The sequence below is a fragment of the Asterias amurensis genome, chromosome 6, assembly GCF_032118995.1.
Source record: "Asterias amurensis chromosome 6, ASM3211899v1".
In the NCBI taxonomy this organism is placed as follows: Eukaryota; Metazoa; Echinodermata; class Asteroidea; order Forcipulatida; family Asteriidae; genus Asterias; species Asterias amurensis.
In genome coordinates, this window is record NC_092653.1 from 23,274,615 (window position 1) to 23,294,869 (window position 20,255).

A 20,255-nucleotide genomic window follows, 5' to 3' on the forward strand; every position below is an offset into this window, starting at 1 on the left:
AATCCTTCTGTGTCTGGAGTGCACAATCTTAGTCTTCAGAGGGTATACTCTTAGTCCTACCATGGTCGGAGGGCAGTCCTTCTGTGATCAAAGAGCAGTCCTTCTGTGTCAGAGGGCACACTCTTGGTCCTACTGTTTTCAGAGGGCTCCATCTGCGGCCTTCTGTTTTCAGAGGGCACACTTTCATTCACTCTGTGTTCAGAGGGCGCACTTTGCGCCTTTTGTAATCAGAGGGCACAATCTTATTTCTTCTGTGCAGATGGCACAATCTTAGTCCCTCTGTGTTCAGAGGACTAACTCTTAGTCCTGTGTTCAGAGTGCACACTCTTAGTCCGTCTGTGTTCACTGGGCTAAGTCTTGGTCCTTCTGTGCTCAGACAGCACTATCTTAGTCCTAAGTTCAGAGGGCACACTCTTAGCCCTGATGTGTTCAGAGGACACACTCTTGATCCTCGTGGTTTCAGAGGGCAGATACTTTGTCCTTCTGTAATCAGAGGGCAGACTTTTAGTCCTTCTGTGGTCAGAGGGCAAAATCTTGTTCCTCATGGTTTCAGAGGACAGACTCTTACTCTTAGTCCTTCTGAAATCAGAGGGCAGACAGACTTTTAGTCCTTCTGTGGCACAATCTTGGTCCTACTGTTTTCAGTGGGTTCCATCTGCGGCCTTCTGAGGGTGCACTCTTTTTCCTTCTGTAATCAGAGGGCACAATCTTATTTCTTCTGTGCAGATGGCACAATCTTTGTCCCTCTGTGTTCAGAGGACTAAATCTTAGTCCTGTGTTCAGAGTGCACAATCTTAGTCCTTCCGTGTCCAGACGGTATACTCTAAGTCCTACCATGGTCGGAGGGCAGTCCTTCTGTGATCAAAGAGCAGTCCTTCTGTGATAAGAGGGGCACACTCTCAGTCCTTCTGTGATAAGAGGGGCACACTCTCAGTCCTTCTGTGTCAGACGGCACACTCTTGGTCCTTCTGTGTCAGAGGGCACACTCTTGGTCCTTCTGACTTCAGAGGGCACACTCTTAGTCCTTCTGTTTTCAGAGGGCTTACTCTTTGTCCTTCTGTTTTCAGAGGGCTTACTCTTAGTCCTTCTGTGTTCAGATGGCATTATTTCAGTCCTTTTGTCAATCTTATACCGTCTGTGTTCAGAGGGCACAATTGTAGTTCTTCTGCTTTCAGAGGGTTCCATCTGGGACCTTCTACGTTCAGAGGACACACTTTCATTCACTTTGTGTTCTGAGGGCACACTCTTAGTCCTTCTGTAATCAGAGGGCTAGCTGTTGTTCCTTCAGTGGTCAGAGGGCACACTCTTAGTCCTTCTGTGTTCCGAGGGCACAACTTTAGTCCTTCTGTGTTCAGAGGGCTTTCTGTTAGTCATTCTTTGTTCAGAGGGCTAACTCTTAGCCTTTCTGCCTTCAAAGGGCACACTTTCAGTCATTCTGTGTTCAGCGTGCACAATCTTAGTCCTTCTGTGTTCAGTGAGCCAACTCTTAGTCCTTCTTTGGTCAGAGGCCAGGTTATCTGTGATTGGAGGGCACTCTCTCAGTCCTTCTGTGTAAGAGGGCACAGTTTTAGTGGACTATGTCGTTCTGTGTTCAGAGGGCACAATCTTAGTCCTTCTGTGCAGATGGCACACCTTACTGTGACCAGAGGGCACACTCTTAGTCGTTCTGTGTTTAGAGGGCACAGTCTTAGTCCTTCTGTGACCAGAGGGCAGACTCTTAGTCGTTCTGTTATCAGAGGGCAGACTTTTAGTCCTTCTGTGTTCAGAGGGCACAATTTTAGTCGACTGTGTTTAGAAGGCTGATTCGTCGTCATTCTGTGTTCAGAGGGCACACACTATCAGTCCTTTTGTGTTCAGAGGGCACAATCGTCCTTCAGTGTTCAGAGGGAACAGTCCTAGTCCTTCTTTGTTCAGAGGGCACATTCTTAGTCCTTCTATGTTCAGGGGGCACATTCTTAGTCTTTCTGTGTTCAGGGGGCACATTCTTATTCCTTCTGTGTTCAGGGGGCACATTCTTAGTCCTTCTGTAATCAGAGGGAACACTCGTAGTCCTGTGATAAGAGGGCCGATCTTACTCCTTCTGTGTTCAGAGGGCACACTCTCCGTCCTTCTGTGTTCAGAGGGCATACTCTTTGTCCTTCAGTAATCAGAGGGCTAACTCTTAGTCCGTCTGTGTTCAGAGGGCTGTCTCGTGGTTTTTCTGTGTTTACAGGGCACATTCTCAGTCCTTCATTGTTCAGAGGACATTATTTCAGTCCTTCTGTGTAGATGGCACAATCTTAGTCCTTCTGTTTTCAGAGGGCTCCATCTGGGACCTTCTGTGTTTAGAGGGCACACTCTTAGTCCTTCTGTGTTCATAGGGCTCACTCTTAGTTCTTCAGTAATCAGAGGGCTTACTGTGAGTCCTTCTGTGTTAAGAGGGCTGTTGTGTGGTCTTTCTGTGTTTAGAGGGGCACACTCTCAGTCCTTCTGTATTCAGAGGGCATTATTACAGTCCTTCTGTGCAGAGGGCACAATCTTAGTCCTGTGTTCAGAGGGCTAACTCTCAGTCCTTCTGTAATCAGAGGGCACAATCTTAGTCCTGCTGTGGTCAGAGGGCACAATCTTATTCCGTCTGTGTTCAGAGGGAACAATCTTATTCTGTCTGTGTCAAGAGGGCACAATCTTAGTCCTTCTGTTTTCAGAGGGCAATATCTTAGTCCTTCTGTGTTCAGAGGGCCAACTCACAGTCCTTTTGTCATAAAAGGGCACAATTGTAGTCCTTCTTCGTGCCGAGGGCTAACTCTTGGCCCTTTTGTGTTCAGAGGCACAATCCTAGTCCTTTCTATGTTCAGTAGAGGGGTACCTCTTAGGCCTTCTGTGTTCAGACGGCGCAATCTTAGTCCTTCTGGGTTCAGAGGGTATAGTCTTAGTCCTCTTGTGGTCAGAGGGCAGTCCTTCACTGATCAAAAGGCAGTCCTGTGATCAGAGGGGCACACTCTCGCTCCTTCTGTGTCAGAGGGCTAACTCTTAGTCCTTGTGTGTTCAGCGTGCACAATCTTAGTCCTTCTTTGTTCAGTGAGCCAACTCTTAGTCCTTCTTTGGTCAGAGGCCAGGTTATCTGTGATTGGAGGGCACTCTCTCAGTCCTTCTGTGTAAGAGGGCACAGTTTTAGTGGACTATGTACAGAGAGCACAATCTTCGTTCTGTGTTCAGAGGGCACAATCTTAGTCCTTCTGTGCAGATGGCACACCTTACTGTGACCAGAGGGCACACTCTTAGTCGTTCTGTGATCAGAGGGCACACTCTTAGTCCTTCTGTTATCAGAGGGCAGACTTTTAGTCCTTCTGTGTTCAGAGGGCACAATTTTAGTCGACTGTGTTTAGAAGGCTGATTCGTCGTCATTCTGTGTTCAGAGGGCACACACTATCAGTCCTTTTGTGTTCAGAGGGCACAATCGTCCTTCAGTGTTCAGAGGGAACAGTCCTAGTCCTTCTTTGTTCAGAGGGTACATTCTTAGTCCTTCTGTGTTCAGGAGGCACATTCTTAGTCTTTCTGAGTTCAGGGGGCACATTCTTAGTCCTTCTGTAATCAGAGGGAACACTCGTAGTCCTGTGATAAGAGGGCGGATCTTACTCCTTCTGTGTTCAGAGGGCACACTCTCCGTCCTTCTGTGTTCAGAGGGCATACTCTTTGTCCTTCAGTAATCAGAGGGCTAACTCTAAGTCCGTCTGTGTTCAGAGGGCTGTCTCCTGGCTTTTCTGTGTTGACAGGGCACATTCTCAGTCCTTCATTGTTCAGAGGACATTATTTCAGTCCTTCTGTGTAGATCGCACAATCTTAGTCCTTCTGTTTTCAGAGGGCTCCATCTGGGACCTTCTGTGTTCAGAGGGCACACTCTTAGTCCTTCTGTGTTCATAGGACTCACTCTTAGTTCTTCTGTAATCAGAGGGCTTACTGTGAGTCCTTCTGTGTTAAGAGGGCTGTCGTGTGGTCTTTCTGTGTTTAGAGGGGCACACTCTCAGTCCTTCTGTATTCAGAGGGCATTATTACAGTCCTTCTGTGCAGAGGGCACAATCTTAGTCCTTCTGTGTTCAGAGGGCTAACTCTCAGTCCTTCTGTCATAAGAGGGCACAATCTTAGCTCTTCTGTGTTCAGAGGGCCTAGTCTTAGTCCATCTGTTTTCAGAGGGCTCCATCTGGGACCTTCTGTAATCAGAGGGCACAATCTTAGTCCTGCTGTGGTCAGAGGGCAGTCCTTCACTGATCAAAAGGCAGTCCTGTGATCAGAGGGGCACACTCTCGCTCCTTCTGTGTCAGAGGGCTAACTCTTAGTCCTTGTGTGTTCAGCGTGCACAATCTTAGTCCTTACTGTGACCAGAGGGCACACTCTTAGTCGTTCTGTGATCAGAGGGCACACTCTTAGTCCTTCTATGATCAGAGGGCACACTATCAGTCCTTCTGTGTTCAGAGGGCACAATCTTAATTCATTTGTGTTCAGAGGGGCACAATCTTAGTCCTTTTGTTTTCAGAAGGCTCACTCTTAGTCCTTCTTTGTTCACAGGGCACAGTCCCAGCCCTGTGATCAGAGGACACAATATTAGTCCTTCTGTAATCGAGGGGCACACTCTTAGTCCTTCTGTGTTCAGTAGAGGGCACACTCTTAGTCATTATGTGATCACTTCCAGTCCTGTGATCAGAGGGCACAATCTTAGTCCTCCTACTGTATTTGGAGGGCACACTCTTAGTCCTTCTGTGTTCAGAGGGCTAGTCCTTCTGTGCTGAGAGGGCACACTCTTAGTCCTTCTGTGTTCAGAGGGCACATTCTTAGTCCTGTGTTCAGAGGGCACACTCTTAGTCCTTATGTGATCAGAGGGCACACTCTTAGTCCTTTGTTCAGAGGGCACATTCTTAGTCCTCCTACTGTATTTGGAGGGCACACTCTTAGTCCTTCTGTGTTCAGAGGGCTAGTCCTTCTGTGCTGAGAGGGCACACTCTTAGTCCTTCTGTGTTCAGAGGGCACATTCTTAGTCCTTCTGTGTTCAGAGGGCACACTCTTAGTCCTTATGTGATCAGAGGGCACACTCTTAGTCCTTCTTTGTTCAGAGGGCACATTCTTAGTCCTTCTGTATTCAGAGGGCACACTCTTAGTCCTTGTGTGTTCAGAGGGCACACTCTTAGTCCTTCTGTGTTTAGAGGGCACCGCCTCTTTCCCTCTGTGTTCATAGGGCACACTCTTAAACCTTCTCTTAACAGATAGCATATTCTCAGTCCGTCTGTGGACAAAGGGCTTACTCTAAGTCCTTCTGTATTTTTCTGTAGATCAGTAGGGGGTGCTGCCGTGTGTAATTGTTGCCATTGTCCCTGGCTTTAGTTAAAGTATGTTTAAGTAGTGGCTCTAAAAGTATGTGTTTGTAAAACTGTACCAATTTACTGTTGAGTGTTTTTATTATTTTTGGTAATAAATAAGATTTGTAAAAAAGTGAAACGATGGTTGCAGCGTTAGTCGGGCAGACTTAAAGTCATTGAGAGTTAAAGATAACGCCGGAAAGTTGCAAAGGGCCAACTCGTATAAAATGAGCCGATTATATATTCCAAAGTTACAAGAGTATAATTACAATACATGTATTTAAATTTAAATAGTACATCAAATTTACACAAAAACTAAGTCACAGATGATAAAAATGAAGGAGAAACTATACTGGGGATATAAATTTGAACAGGCAATTCTAAGTGTGGGGGGGGGGGGTGGGCGGGGGTCAAACAGTGAATAAACAACTATAAATCTTGAGCTTTAAAAAAGTGGTGATGTTATAACAAAAAAATTATGATTTGTAGTTAGGTAGCGTTATTTTACAAAAAAATTAATGTTGTATATATCAAATTAAAACCAAAAATAAATGACAAATCACAAAATGAATTACGGAGAAAGCTAGACTGGGCGAAATCAAACAAGGAATTAAAAATACAAAGTACGCGTTACAAAATCTGTGTGTTATTTATGATCTGATTTTACCAAATAAATGTAGGTGATTTTACCAAATAAATGTATAATATATCAAATTTAAAAAAAAATAAATCACATAAAATTAATCTTGGAGTAAGCTATAAACACTGTTGGGGGTGGGGGGGTGGGGTATCAGTATAACCACACAATTACAAATGTGGGGAATCAAAACAAAATATGCGTTTATACAAATTCTGACGTTATTTTGTAACAACAAATTTTTGATGTGTAGTTAGGAAGTATAATTGTACCAAATAAGTATCGAGTATATCAAATTTAACAAAAATTTAATCACAAATAAAATGAATCTTGAAGGCTATATACACTGGGGGGTATCAATGTAACCACACAATTAAATGTAATTTTACCAAATAAATGTATAAGGGTAATTAACAATTAACAAAACAAAATATGCGTTTATACAAATTCTGATGTTACAATTTATGATGTGTAGTTATAGGAAATGTAGTTTTACAATATAAATGTACAGTATATCAAATATAACAAAAACTAAATCACATATAATGAATATTGGAGAAAACTATATACACTGGGGGGGGGAGGGTATCAATGTAACCACACCATTACAATTGCGGGGAATCAAACAGAACTAACAATACTAAATGTGTTTATACAAATTCTGATGTTACAATTAATGACGTGTTCTTAGGAAGTGTAATTTTACCAAATAAAAGTATAATATATCAACTTTAAACAAAACTAAATCACATATAAAATGAATAATGGAGAAAACTATACACTGGGGGGTGTCAATATTACCACACAATTACAAATGGGAGGAATCAAACAGAGTTAACAATACAAAATATGCGTCTGAACAAATTCTGATGTTACAATTTATGATGTGTAGTTAGGAAGTGTAGTTTTACCAAATAGATGTATAATATAACAAATTTAACAAAGCTTACTCATATATATAAAATGAATAATGGAGAAAACTATACACTGGGGGTGTCGAAATTACCACACAATTACAAATGAGGGGAATCAAACGGAATTAACGATACAAAATATGTGTTTATACAAATATATGCGTCTGAACAAATTCTGATGTTACAATTTATGATGTGTAGTTAGGAAGTGTAGTTTTACCAAATAGATGTATAATATAACAAATTTAACAAAACTTACTCATATATATAAAATGAATAATGGAGAAAACTATACACTGGGGGTGTCGAAATTACCACACAATTACAAATGAGGGGAATCAAACGGAATTAACGATACAAAATATGTGTTTATACAAATATATGCGTCTGAACAAATTCTGATGTTACAATTTATGATGTGTAGTTAGGAAGTGTAGTTTTACCAAATAGATGTATAATATAACAAATTTAACAAAACTTACTCATATATATAAAATGAATAATGGAGAAAACTATACACTGGGGGTGTCGAAATTACCACACAATTACAAATGAGGGGAATCAAATGGAATTAACGATATAAAATATGTGTTTATACAAATTCTGATGTTACAATTAATGATGTGTACTGAGTTAGTGTAATTTTACCAAATAAATGGTTAATATATCAACTTTAAACAAAACCAAATCACTTATAAAATGAATAATGGAGAAAACTATACACTGGGGGTATGAATATTACCACACAATTACAAATGAAGGGGGAATCAAACAGAGTTAACAATATAAAATATACGTCTATACAAATTTTGATGTTACAATTTATGATGTTTAGTTAGGAAGTGTAGTTTTACCAAACAAGTGTATAATATATCAAATTTAACAAAACTAACTCATAAATAAAATGATTATTGGAGAAAACTATATACACTGGGGGAGGGGGGTGTCAATATTATAACACAATTACAAATGAGGGGAATCAAGCAAGGAATTAACAGTACAAAATATCCGTTTATTCAATGTTACAAATTATGATGTGTATTAGGAAATGAAATTTAACTTATAAATGTATAATATGTCAAATTTAACAAAAGTTTATCACATATAAAATGAATCTTGGAGAAAAATGTTGATACTGGGGGGGGGGTATGACTTAATTACACAACTACAAATGTGTGGGAATCAAACAATTAACAATACTAAATATGTGTTTATACAAATTCTGATGTTACAATTAATGACGTGTTCTTAGGAAGTGTAATTTTACCAAATAAATGTATAATATATCAAATTTTACAAAACTAACCCATATATAAAATGAATATTGGAGAAAACTACATACACTGGGGGGGGGGGGGGGTCAATATTACCACACAATTACAAATGAGGGGGGAATCAAACAAGGAACTAACAATACAAAATATGCATTTATTCAAATTCTGATGTTACAAATTATGATGTGTAGTTAGGAAATGTAATTTAACTTATAAATGTATAATATATAAAATTTAACAAAAGTTTATCACATATAAAATGAATCTTGGAGAAAAATGTAGATACTGGGGGGGGGTATGACTTAATTACACAATTACAAATGTGTGGGATCAAACAGATAATTATGTTATTAAGTATCCGTATTTAAAAAAATGCTGTGTTTCGATTTCTTATCAAACGGCGCGGCAGCGATGAGTGTAAATTAAAATATTATGTGCGATCAAAATAAACCGTGCGAAAAAGTGACCTCGTTTCAAAAAATGTATCATGTTATTACACGAACTGTGATCAGAAAATAAAGACATTATCTCAGTTGCAGTTAATTTAGTTAAATTTTGTGGATGAAATAGTTAAAATTATTATGTATAAGGAATGCAATATTGTTATGTACTTTACTGAGGTGTATTTGATAGATGTTAATTAATAGATGTTAAAAATGTGTAATAGTTGACATATACAGTAGCAAAAACATTATTTGTGGGTGCTAAATATTGTTTATCGAACAAATCATTTGTGCAATCAGGTTCGCAGTTTTGTACTAGTTACGCCAACTGTGTTGTCATAAAAGCGTTGTCGCAAATTGCAAAGTTAGTTTTAAGCGCTGTTGATACAAAAGTACACTGCGAATACTTAATTATTTGAATACATCAAATTTGTTACTTTAAAGTTAACCAGGTCATAGTTACTTTGATACTTGTTGACTTAATAGTATATACTTTTTAGTTGAATATATCAAATTTGTTACTTTAATGTTAACCTAGTGATAGTTACTTTGATATTAATTTTGTAGACTTAACAGTATATACTTTTTACTTGTTAATATAGTCTAGCATTTGTGTTAGTTATTTTGTTCTACAATTAAAGTATCTTTAAACACCCACAAACAATTCTCTATTTCTTTTTCTGTTCATGCTCATGCTAAGGTCAAAGGTCATAAGTCTCATCTCATTTAAATTTTTTATTTTTTTGTACCCAACCATCCTAAGGTTTAAATATTAGTTCCGAGCGATTTTTTTCAAGAGCCGCCGTAGCGCAGCGGGCTAGCTCACAGCTCCCGGAATCCTGGGGCTGTGAGCCGGGTGGGTTCAAATCCTCTCCAGGACCTTTTTACCATTAAAATAAAGAATTTTTTTAAATTCTAGTAAAAATGTGCAGGGCTTGAACCGGGGACCTTCCGCTCTGTAGTCTCTGGCCTTCACCGCTGTGCTACGAGCTGTTATGAAAATCTAACGGTTTTTGGAGTGATGAATTTACCGCGTTTGGACTTAGAAAATTTTTCGCAAATTTCTCACCAAAAAGTTTTGCCTGGCTCAAGCCTTGGATTTCTAGCTGATCTGAGGGTTGACCAAGGGCCTTGGGGCTCTGAGTCGAGGGGAGGGAGTGCTATATGGCAGTCACTTGGGTTGGGCAGCTGGAGGGGCCAGAGGCTGGGAGTTTGCTGGGCAGGTAGTCAGATGGGCTTGGGGTGATGGACTAATAGCAGTCAGCTGAGTTGATTGGACTGATGAAGGCTTGGGGTGAGGGTAAGGATAGTGGCCATAGGATAGGGGTTGCTGAGAAGTCAGTTAGCCATTGGGGGTAAGCTTGTTGGATTTTAATGTGGGATATGGAGTAATATTCATCATGCTGGGGTTGGGTATTTCTCTATAGGTTCTTTTGGATTTAAAGGGACAAATTTAAATGTATTTTGTAGTAAAGCTATGAATGGAAGGTTTGGAAGGCTCTTAAGGGTAATAATGAATTATGGTATAATGGGTTTAAGGGACTGCTCCAAGATTTGACTAAAGGGGAATTTCAACTTGTTTTAAAGTATTGTAGGATATTGGTCGCTATTCAAACGAGTTTAAAGGTGTATGTTTTGTAGTGAAGGGCTGTATTGGTGTTTAGAAGATTTTAAAGGTATTAAATGATTTATGGTATTATTGGTTCAAAAGACTACTCTATATGGGGGAGTTGACTTAAAGGGAAATTTCAACTTGTTTTAAAGTATTGTAGGATATTGGTCGCTATTCAAACAAGTTTAAAGGTGTATGTTTTGTAGTGAAGGGCTGTATTGGTGGTAAGAACATTTTAAAGGTATTTAATGATTTATGGTATTATTGGTTCAAAAGACTACTCTATAAATATGGCGGAATTGACTTAAAGGGACAGTTCAATTTATTTTAAACAACCAAATTTAAAGGCATGTTTTCATATGTACTCAACTCAAACTATTTTAAAGGGCCTTTTATTTAAAAAACAAATTTAAAGGTACATTTGGTGAAGTGATTATTGGGTGGTTAATAAGGTTTTTAAATGCATGAAATGTTTTATGGGTTCATAAGACTACTCGTTAAGCTGGATATTGCGGAATTTACTTAAAGGGGCAGTTCAAGCTATTTTAAAGGAGTTTTTTTACAATAAACACATTTAAAGGCATGTTTTTAAATGTATTCACTGGATTATTGTAATATGGGTTTATGAGACTACTATTTATGGTAGATTTTAAGAAGTTAAAACTATTTTAAAGTGCCTTTTCCTTTAAAAACAAATTTAAAGGTACTTTTTGTAGTATAGTGGTTATTGGGTGGTTCAGAAAGTTTTTAAATGTACTTAATGATTTATGATCATATGACTACTCAATATGGCGGAATTGACTTAAAGGGACAATTCAAATTGTTTTAAATGAGTTTTTTGTTACAATAAACAAATTTAAAGGCATAAATAAGTTTTTTAAAGGAGAATTTCAAACTATTTTAAAGGACCTTTCACTTTAAAAACAAATTTAAAGGTATTATTTTTGTGAATTGTTTTGGGTAGGGTCAAAATGAGTTGTCTTAAAATAAAGAAAACTATAACACATTACTTGCACATACAATAAGGAATTCAAGACATATTTCTTCTGCTAAATTTATAGAATCATTTTATTTGACTCAATACTATATATATAATCAATAATACAAATTTACCATTATTAGTATAGGAACAATAAATTTACTGTAATTGAACGAGCCTTATTGTTCACAATGTTCTTTGAGTTACGTTAAACTACACTGCTTAACGGTTTTGCCCACTAATAGTTAGACACACATTTTGTAGACTTTTGAATTCCTTTTTTTTCATTGAGTGAAACTTCTGCTAGATATAAATTGTTTGGGATTTTTTTAAAGTATGCTTACTTTAGAACATTCTTGAAATGAAACAAATTTTTGCTTTTTGATCTATTTGTTCTGAATCTCTGAGTTTTTCAACAGTGTAGGTGTTACTGTCAAGGAACTATACCAAAATGTAATAAAGGTTTTCTCTGTCGATTTCGGCAAATGAGCAGCCAATTAAACCACCAAGCTATTCTATTTCGTGCGAAATCGAATGCTACTGGAAAGGGTAATTCGATTTTGTTTTAAGCTTAGTCATGTGTAATGTTGTGTCATTGGATTAACCAAAATAATTATTCAATTTAACAATTCAAAGCAGCATTGAAATTCACAGACGCTTCTTTAGGCGTATGTGTCACAACAAGAATGACGAATTCGCTAAATTGAACAGAGTGCTAAAGGAATTTGACTCGACCCAAAGCGAAATTGAATGATGGCCAAGTTCTGAATTTGAAAAGCAGTAACAACTGGAGAGGCAAAACAGCTTTAATTCGAACGCATGAAACTGAAATTGGCTGCTCACTTTCTGAATTTGTGCGAGAAAACCTATACTCAAAATTTCTGTTTTCCTTCATAGTTTATGAGTTTGGTTAATCAAAATGACACCTATGGTTTTGTTTATAATGCAACTCCTTAGTCTTTAAATGCTACCAATACCTTACTTGGTTCATATATTATACTAACATGGCTATGTACATTAACGCTACCTTTTAACTAGCACAATTTACAACATACCATTTACAATAATTAACTGTGTACCAGCAATAACAAGTTCAACACTAGACCCAGGGATCGTTTTGAGGTTTCTATTTCACCTTAGAGAACATTTTCTCTAGATGAAAATGAAATGTTGCCAAGAACATTGTGAACTTTCAAGATAAGCACTTGAAACAAATTGCCTTCTTCAGTTTAGTTCGAGTTCAGTGTTTTGTCCGAACCACAGACGAGGCCATATCTCGCAGGGCCTCTGCTCAAGGCCTTGAATGTTAAAGAAAACAATGGACCCTTCCCATGAAATATGCTAATCACATTCACGAATGCGTACAGACCCTGTTGGTTGGCAAACGCCATAGAGTTGTGCACTAAACAGACGCGCAATCACACCCATTAGGGAGCGTCTCAAAAGTCGGAACGGTAGGAACGTTTTTTTTGGATCGCAAGAGTATCCCCGACGCTTTTGTCCGTTCCACAGGACCGGTCTTTTGGAACGTTCCGCGGACACTTTGTCATGATGTTGCGATCCTGCGGGCATATGCCCGCAGGAATGTTCTTTTGGACTAGGAACATGCCCGACTTTTGAGACGCTCCCTTAGCCGTGTACAAAACAGTGCGATGTTCCCTGATTTTGCCGAGCAAAACGCTAGTGCGCACGCGCTATGTGCAATTTACATATTTCATGGGAAGGGTCTATTGCATCGAGGTTACATATTGGGTACATAAAAAAGAGGTCTTCATGGTGGCTTCATTATGCCCTTGTCAATCAATGTTGACTTCTTATCTAAAAAACTTCCTTATCATCAAAGACACCCGACACATTTAGTATATTGTCAAAGACCAGTATTGTCACTTGGTGTATCCCAACATATGCATTAGTTAAAAAATCTGTGAAAATTTGACTTAATTAGTCATTAAATTTGTGCACAACCTTGTGTGCTTTAAGATGCCTTATAAAAGGATTCAGTCTTTTAATATTTTAGTTTACCTCTTTCTCAAAAACTGTTACTTCAGGGGGAGCCATTTCTAAAAGTGTTTTTTACTGTCCACAGCTCTCCATTGCTCCTTACAAAGTAAGTTTTTACGCTGGAAGTTGCAAGAAAACAAAGAAAGAAACACTCTCTTTGCACAAACTGGTGTGCTTTCAGATGCCTAACAAAAGGCTTCAGGCCTGAAGTCTTTTATTATTTGAGTAAGAACTATGTTACTTCAGAGGGAGCTGTTTACTCCTATAAACGGCTCCCCATTGCTAACAATTATTTTGAGTAATTAAAAATGGTGTCAAGTGCCTTTTATTAAATATATGTAAATCAAATTCAAGTTTTAATAAAACACACATGAAACTTGAATTGCATCAAATTAGATTTGCCTAAATGATACGATTCAAACTTGAATGAATGAATGCTTTCAGTCATGAAAGATGTGAGATGTTCAGCAAAAATTATAAAGGCAGTGGACACTATCAGTAATTGTCAAATACTAGCCTTCACAGTTGGTGTATCTCAACATATGCATAAAATAACAAACCTGTGAAAATTTGAGCTCAAACAGTCATCAAAGTTGCGAGGTAATAATGAAAGAAGAAAACACCCTTGTCACACGAACTTGTGTGTGTTTAGATGGTTGATTTCGAGACCTCAAGTTCTAAATCTGAGGTCTTGAAATCAAATTCGTGGAAAATTACTTCTTCTCAAAACTACGTCACTTCAGAAGGAGCCGTTTCTCACAATGTTTTATACCATCAACCTCTCCCCATTACTCGTCACCAAGAAATGCTAATCATTATTTTGAGTAATTACCAATAGTGTCCACTGCCTTTACTACTAGTTACATGGAATAGTTCGATAATTTAATCAATGGAATTTTAAACGATGACTTTTATATAAAAACAAATGGTGTTAATCAAAACATGTTTTCAATTTTCATATCTGTAATTAATCTGAAGGGAGAACCATTCATCTGGGTTAGGCTGGTGCCTGCATGAAGTCCCCAGAATGTTGTGGCATGTGGCGTAGGGGTGGCGCTTGTATAGTGCTGCAAAAACAGCCCACTTTTTGATGTTAGTGTAAAACATGGGTAATGAAACCCACAGGTTTTGAATATACCTCTGTTCCGTAGTAAACCTCACACACCTAGTGCATTGCTGATTGGTAGATTGGTGAAATCCCCTTTTTGTTGACAGCTTGGTATCATCAACAGATGGTACACCTTCAAAATAACAACAAATGGAATTTGGTTTACATGAAGTCAAAAAAGTATTAACATTTACGGCATAGAGGCCTTTATATGTCTTGAATGTACTCTGTTCAACTAGAACTCGGTAAATGAATGACCAATATGTAACAGCTTGCCATTGGTCTGGTTAGGATTCAGAAACAAGACCATAGAAAAACAAAAGATTAAAGAATAAAACGTCTACATACAGGTGTTCAAACACTTCAAGAAGAAAGGAATATAAATAAGTAAATTACATGTAAATATTGTTTACTTACTTGGGGTTGTATATTCAATTTATTATTTCCCCCCCCCCTCCCCCACCAAATAGTAAAGGCTTCATTGTTTTGTTTTTTGTAAGAAATTGCGTTACCAATGTTGTGATTAAAAAATATCCATACCATTGTTTTAAGAACTGGTATCACAATTTAAAATAAAATTGTGATTGTGCTCAAGCTTAGGTGAAACTACCATATTAAGTTATAATAAAAATATATATAGGATGAAATCTTTTGTGAACTTACCTGTTTTAAGATACTGTGCATCGATGTTTGAAGCTAAGCTTTTTCAGGTCTCAGCATTGTTAGGTTTCACCACTTGATGGCTGGATCTCTTCGAGATGAGAGCTGTATCATGCAAACAAAGAGCAATATTATACTAAAGGTAACTTAACAAGTTGTTAAACACAAGCTTGAGTAGTTTGAAATAATAAAATTGTCTCAGAGATGTTAAAGGCAGTAGTGGACACTATTGGTAATTTCTCAAAATAATTATTATCAAAAAACCTCTCTTCATTCAAGCTATGGGGAGAGGTTGACAGTATAAAACATTGTGAGAAACAGCTCCCTCTGAAGTGACGTAGTTTTCGAGAAAGAAGTAATTTTCCATAAATTTGATGTTAAGACCTCAGATTTAGAATTTAAGGTCTCTAAATCAAGCATCTGAAAGCTCACAACTTCGTGTGACCATGGTGGGACAATTAAAATATCGCAACTTCGACAACCGATTCAGACCAAATGATCTAGGCTAAAAAATAATTATTAGGAAATTACTTTCAAAGCAGTACTTTCAAAAGAATCTGCTATGGTATTTTCACAAGAAAGTTGACTTTTTTGACCATCCGCAGTAAGCAGTATCAGTAGTCAAAAATGAAACAAACGCCCGAAAAATATGAGAAACTATTCATGCATGAATTGTTTAAAATCAGAATGAAATTTTGTTGGGTAAAAAATAACAGAATTTAAAAAGCAATCCTTTGAAAAAACTGTCATGGTACTTTCACAAGGAGAGTTCAATTATTAAAGCAGGTACCAACCACATCTCTGGCAAAAACTCCCAAACGATTTTCAAAAGGATTGTGACATTCGCCCAGTCTTACGTGGAACTACCATGTGAATATAAATAATAAAAGAAAATATGAAATAATTTATGAACTAACCTAACAAATAATATTACAGATACTGTACATCGATGTTTGAAGCTTATCATTTTCCAGGTCTCAGGATCATGAGGTCTCATCAATTGATGTCGAGATGTCTTCGGAGATGAAAGTCGACCTGTATCATGAAAAAAAGAACAATATTATGTTATAGCAATAAAACAAAAGGCAGAGTAGTTTAAGACTAACAACAAAACTGTTGTGGTATTTTCACAAAAATGTTATCCATCCTCGTTTAGCAGCGAGGAGACACAGACAACAACTTTCTGAAACCTCAGATACTTTTCATGAGTAGTTTAAAATCAGAATGAAATGTTGTAGGGTAAAAAGTAACAGGATTCGAAAACCAATCCTTTAAACAAGAAAAGTTGTGTTTGAAAACACAAATGCCCTGCAAGCCAGTCCGTGTCTTGACATTTGACACATGTAGAACAGTTTTGGGTTTTCTTTTCACAACTAATCTTAGCTAATGATGTGCAATGTTGTGCTGCGGATACTCTGCCATGTAGGTGGGAAAGACCAATTCGTGAAAACACTCGTACACACTACAACCAACCCCAACCCCTAATTTCTAGTCTTTCTGCATTACATCTTTTTGAGGGAGATTTAATTATTGTTGAAGTCATGGGTTGGGTAGAAGGCTTGGAAAACTGAGTGTGGAAGGATAGGTGAGAGGGACGGCAGAGGGGTAGTATGGTGGCAAGGCAACATTTCTTTTGTTTTAGCCGTAATAACCTTGACATTTGGCCTGAGGTGCAAAAGCAATAGGCTACTTGGGGATCCCTAAACAGTCCACAAACCAAGTTTGGAGTTGATATTACAAGTACTTCTCGAGGTCATAATAATGACGGCCTAGAGTCCCAAAGCAATAGGCTTCTCAGGGATCCCAAGACCAATCCACAAACTAAGACCAATCCTCAAACCAAGTTTGGAGTTGATATGACAAGTACTTCTCGAGATATTGCTCAGACAAAATTCCTTTGTTTTAGATATAATAACGTGTTGCAAACAGTATGCCCCTTCGGTGGCTTCGCCTCCGCAGGGCATAAAAAAACTGTCATGGTATTTCAATTAGCGGTGAGGAGACATCGGCTACCAACCATATCTCTGGCAACAATTCACAAAATGGCCACTAACCCTCAGAATAAGAGAAGTAATTCTTGCGATTTTCAATAATATTATGATATCACCCAAGCTTACGTGAAACTACCATAAAAATACATAATAAAAAATATAAATGATGAAATATATTATGAACTAACCATTTTTAAAGGGAGAGAACAGTTGATCTACCGGATACATCAATGTTTGAAGCTAATCAATTTTTAGGGGCTGTCTCAGCATCATTAGGTCTCATCAACTGATGGCTAGATGTCTTCAGAGATGAAAGTCGTCCTGTATAATGCAAAATAGCAACAATATTATGTTATAGTAAATGGAGTAATGACACACAAGGTGAAGTAGTTTGAGATAAACAACAAAACTGTTGTGCTATTTTTACAAAAATGTCATCCATTCTTGCTTAGCAGCGAGGAGACACAGACAACACCTCTCAGAAATCTGAGAAGCTATATGTATCAGTTGTTAACACAAATGATATGTTTTAGGGTAAACAATTTTCACAGTAATACATGAAAAGGATTTTTTTCAAAAAGATGTTTGGGTATTTTCACGAGAAAGGTGCTTTTTTGTCCATCCACATTTGTAGCAGCACTCTTACTATGATGCATGAATTGTTTAAAATCAGAATGAAATGTTGTAGGGTAAAAAATAACAGAATCCGAAAAGCAATCCTTTCAAAAAACTGTCATGGTATTTTCACAAGGAGAACGCAATTAGCAGTGATAAGACAGCGGGTACCAACAACAGCTCTGGCACCAATTCACAAACGGCCACTAACCCTCAGATATAAGAGAAATAGTATCGTGATATCGTCCAAGGTGGAACTACCAAAAAGAATTATACTAAAAAAATATAATATTGATGAAATATTTTATGAACTAACCTTTTTTTAAGGGAGAGAACAGTTCATTCACCATATCTGGATTTCGGTGTTTGAAGCTTATCATTTGTCAGGTCTCAGCATCATTATGTTTCATCACTTGATGGCTAGATGTCTTTGGAGATGAATGTCGTCCTGTATCATACAAACAAAGAATAATTATATGCTAACTTTACTTTAAGCAAAGAAACACAAGGAAGAGTAGGTTGAGATAAACAACAAAACTGTCAAGGTATTTTCACAAGAATTTTATCCATCCTCGTTAAAGCCATTGGACACTTTCGAGACAGAAAAAAAAAGTTCACAGATTTATAACCTACAAGGTTTACAGCAGGTAATGGTGAAAGACTTCCCTTGAAATATTATTCCATACTTCATATTTTGAGAAAACATTCAAACAATATCAATTCTCGAGTCATGACACAGCGAAACGTGTCAAGGACGGGTTTTCCCGACATTTTCTCCTGACTCCGATGACCGATTGTGCCTAAATTTTCACAGGTTTGTTATTTTGTATATAAGTTGTCATACACTGAAAATACTGTACACCGAAAGTGTCCAAAGGCTTTAAGCAGTGAGGAGACAGCAGCATTCCCACATGGACAATAACTCTCAGAAATCAGAGAAACTACTTATGTATCAGTTGTTAATCACAATGATATGTTTTAGGGGAAAAAATTTGCAAAATATTACTTCAAAACCCATCTTCTAAAGGAAAACTATTTTCGGTATTTTCACAAGAGAGATGACCTTTTTTGCCCCTCCACAGTTAGCAGAGGCATTCGTGAATGATACCGACCCTCAAAAATTTGAGAAACTATCATGCATGAATTGTTTAATCAGAATGAAATGCTGTGGGCTGAAAACTAACAAATTGCAACAAGCAATCCTTTAAAATAACTGTCATGGTATTGTCACGTATAATTCAATTAGCAGTAAGGAAACAGCGGGTACCAACCACATATCTGGCACCAATATCTGGCACCAATTCACAAACCGACACCATGGACACCAACTCTCGAAATCAGAGAAACTGCTTTATCAGTTGTTAATCACAATATGTTTTAAAGGGTAAAAAATCAGCAGAATATCACTTCAAAAGCAATCTTTTTAAGGAAAACTATTTTGGTATTTTTACAAGAGAGTTGACCTATTTTGTCCCTCCAGTTATTAGAGGCATTCGTGAATGACACCAACCCTTGTAAATTTGAGAAACTATTCTTATGCATGAATTGTTTAAAATCAGAATGAAATGTTAGACGGTACAAAAATATCAGAATTCGAAAGCAATCCTTAAAAACAACTGTTTGGTGTTTTCAGGAGAATTAAATTCGCATGGAGGAAACAGCGGGTACCAACCACATATCTGGCACCAATTCACAAACAGGCACCAGCCCTCAGAAACAAGAGAAACAATTCTTGTGATTTTCAACAACACTGTGATAACACCCAAGCTGAGGTTGAACTACCATAAAAAATTATAATAATTGAAAGAAGAATGACTCTTTTTTTGAACTAACCTTTTTTAAGGAAGAGAGCGGTTCATTTACCGGACAATGAACATCAACGTTTGAAGCTAATTATTTTTCAGGTCTCAGCACCATGAGGTCTCATCACTTGATGGCTGGATCTCTTCGGAGTTGCAATGTCATCCTCTATCAAGTAAACAATGACAAATGCAATGCTATAGTTAGGTTAACAAGTAATGCAACACAAGGAAGAGAAGTTTGAGATACCAACAAAACTGTCAAGGTATTTTCACAAGAATGTTATCCATCCTCGTTAAGCAATGAGGACACAGCAGCATTCCCACATGGACACCAACTCTCAGAAATCTAATAATCTATTTCGTATCAGTTGTTAATCACAAATATATTTTTTAAGGGTAAAAAAAGTTAGCAGAAAATTTCTTCCTTTGTAGTCCCTCCACATTTAGCAGCTGCATTCAGGAATGACACCGACCCCCCAAAAACTTGGAAACTATTCACGCATGGATCATTTAAACTCAGAATGAAATGTTTGAAGGTACAAATGTATCTCAATACAAAAGCTGTCAATTAGAACTCAATTAGCAGTGAGGAGACAGCCAGTACCAACCACATCTCTGGCACCAGTTCACAACCGGACAGCAGGCCTGTATGCTTTGTTTTTGAAATGGCAATGGCACCAAGGCATTTTCTCTTTGGCAAAGGGCACCCTATGAGAAAATTGTAAATTTCTACTTGTGCATTTGAAGGGCACCAAGGCAATGGCAAGGGGCAACGGAGGCAATCGCCTCCGTTGCCTCCGTGAAGTATCAGGCCTGGGACAGTAACCCTCAGAAATGAGAAAATATATTCTTGATATACACCTGGTGTAACTACCACAATAAACTATAACAA

General features: G+C 37.7%; 1 protein-coding gene across 4 annotated transcripts in view; it reads right to left on the bottom strand.

Moving 5' to 3' along the window:
- Nucleotides 1-11,205: 11,205 nt before the first annotated feature.
- LOC139938764 (uncharacterized) overlaps nucleotides 11,206-20,255 on the bottom strand; it is a 34,530-nt gene continuing 25,480 nt past the window's right edge. For all 4 annotated transcript variants that reach the window (XR_011786197.1, XR_011786196.1, XR_011786195.1 and 1 more), the window contains 6 exons: nucleotides 19,395-19,529; nucleotides 17,878-18,009; nucleotides 17,135-17,267; nucleotides 15,873-15,990; nucleotides 14,959-15,060; nucleotides 11,206-14,428 (listed from right to left, as the gene is read on the bottom strand). The gene's annotated coding sequence lies outside the window, so the exon portion shown is untranslated. The remainder of the gene's footprint in view (nucleotides 14,429-14,958; nucleotides 15,061-15,872; nucleotides 15,991-17,134; nucleotides 17,268-17,877; nucleotides 18,010-19,394; nucleotides 19,530-20,255) is intronic.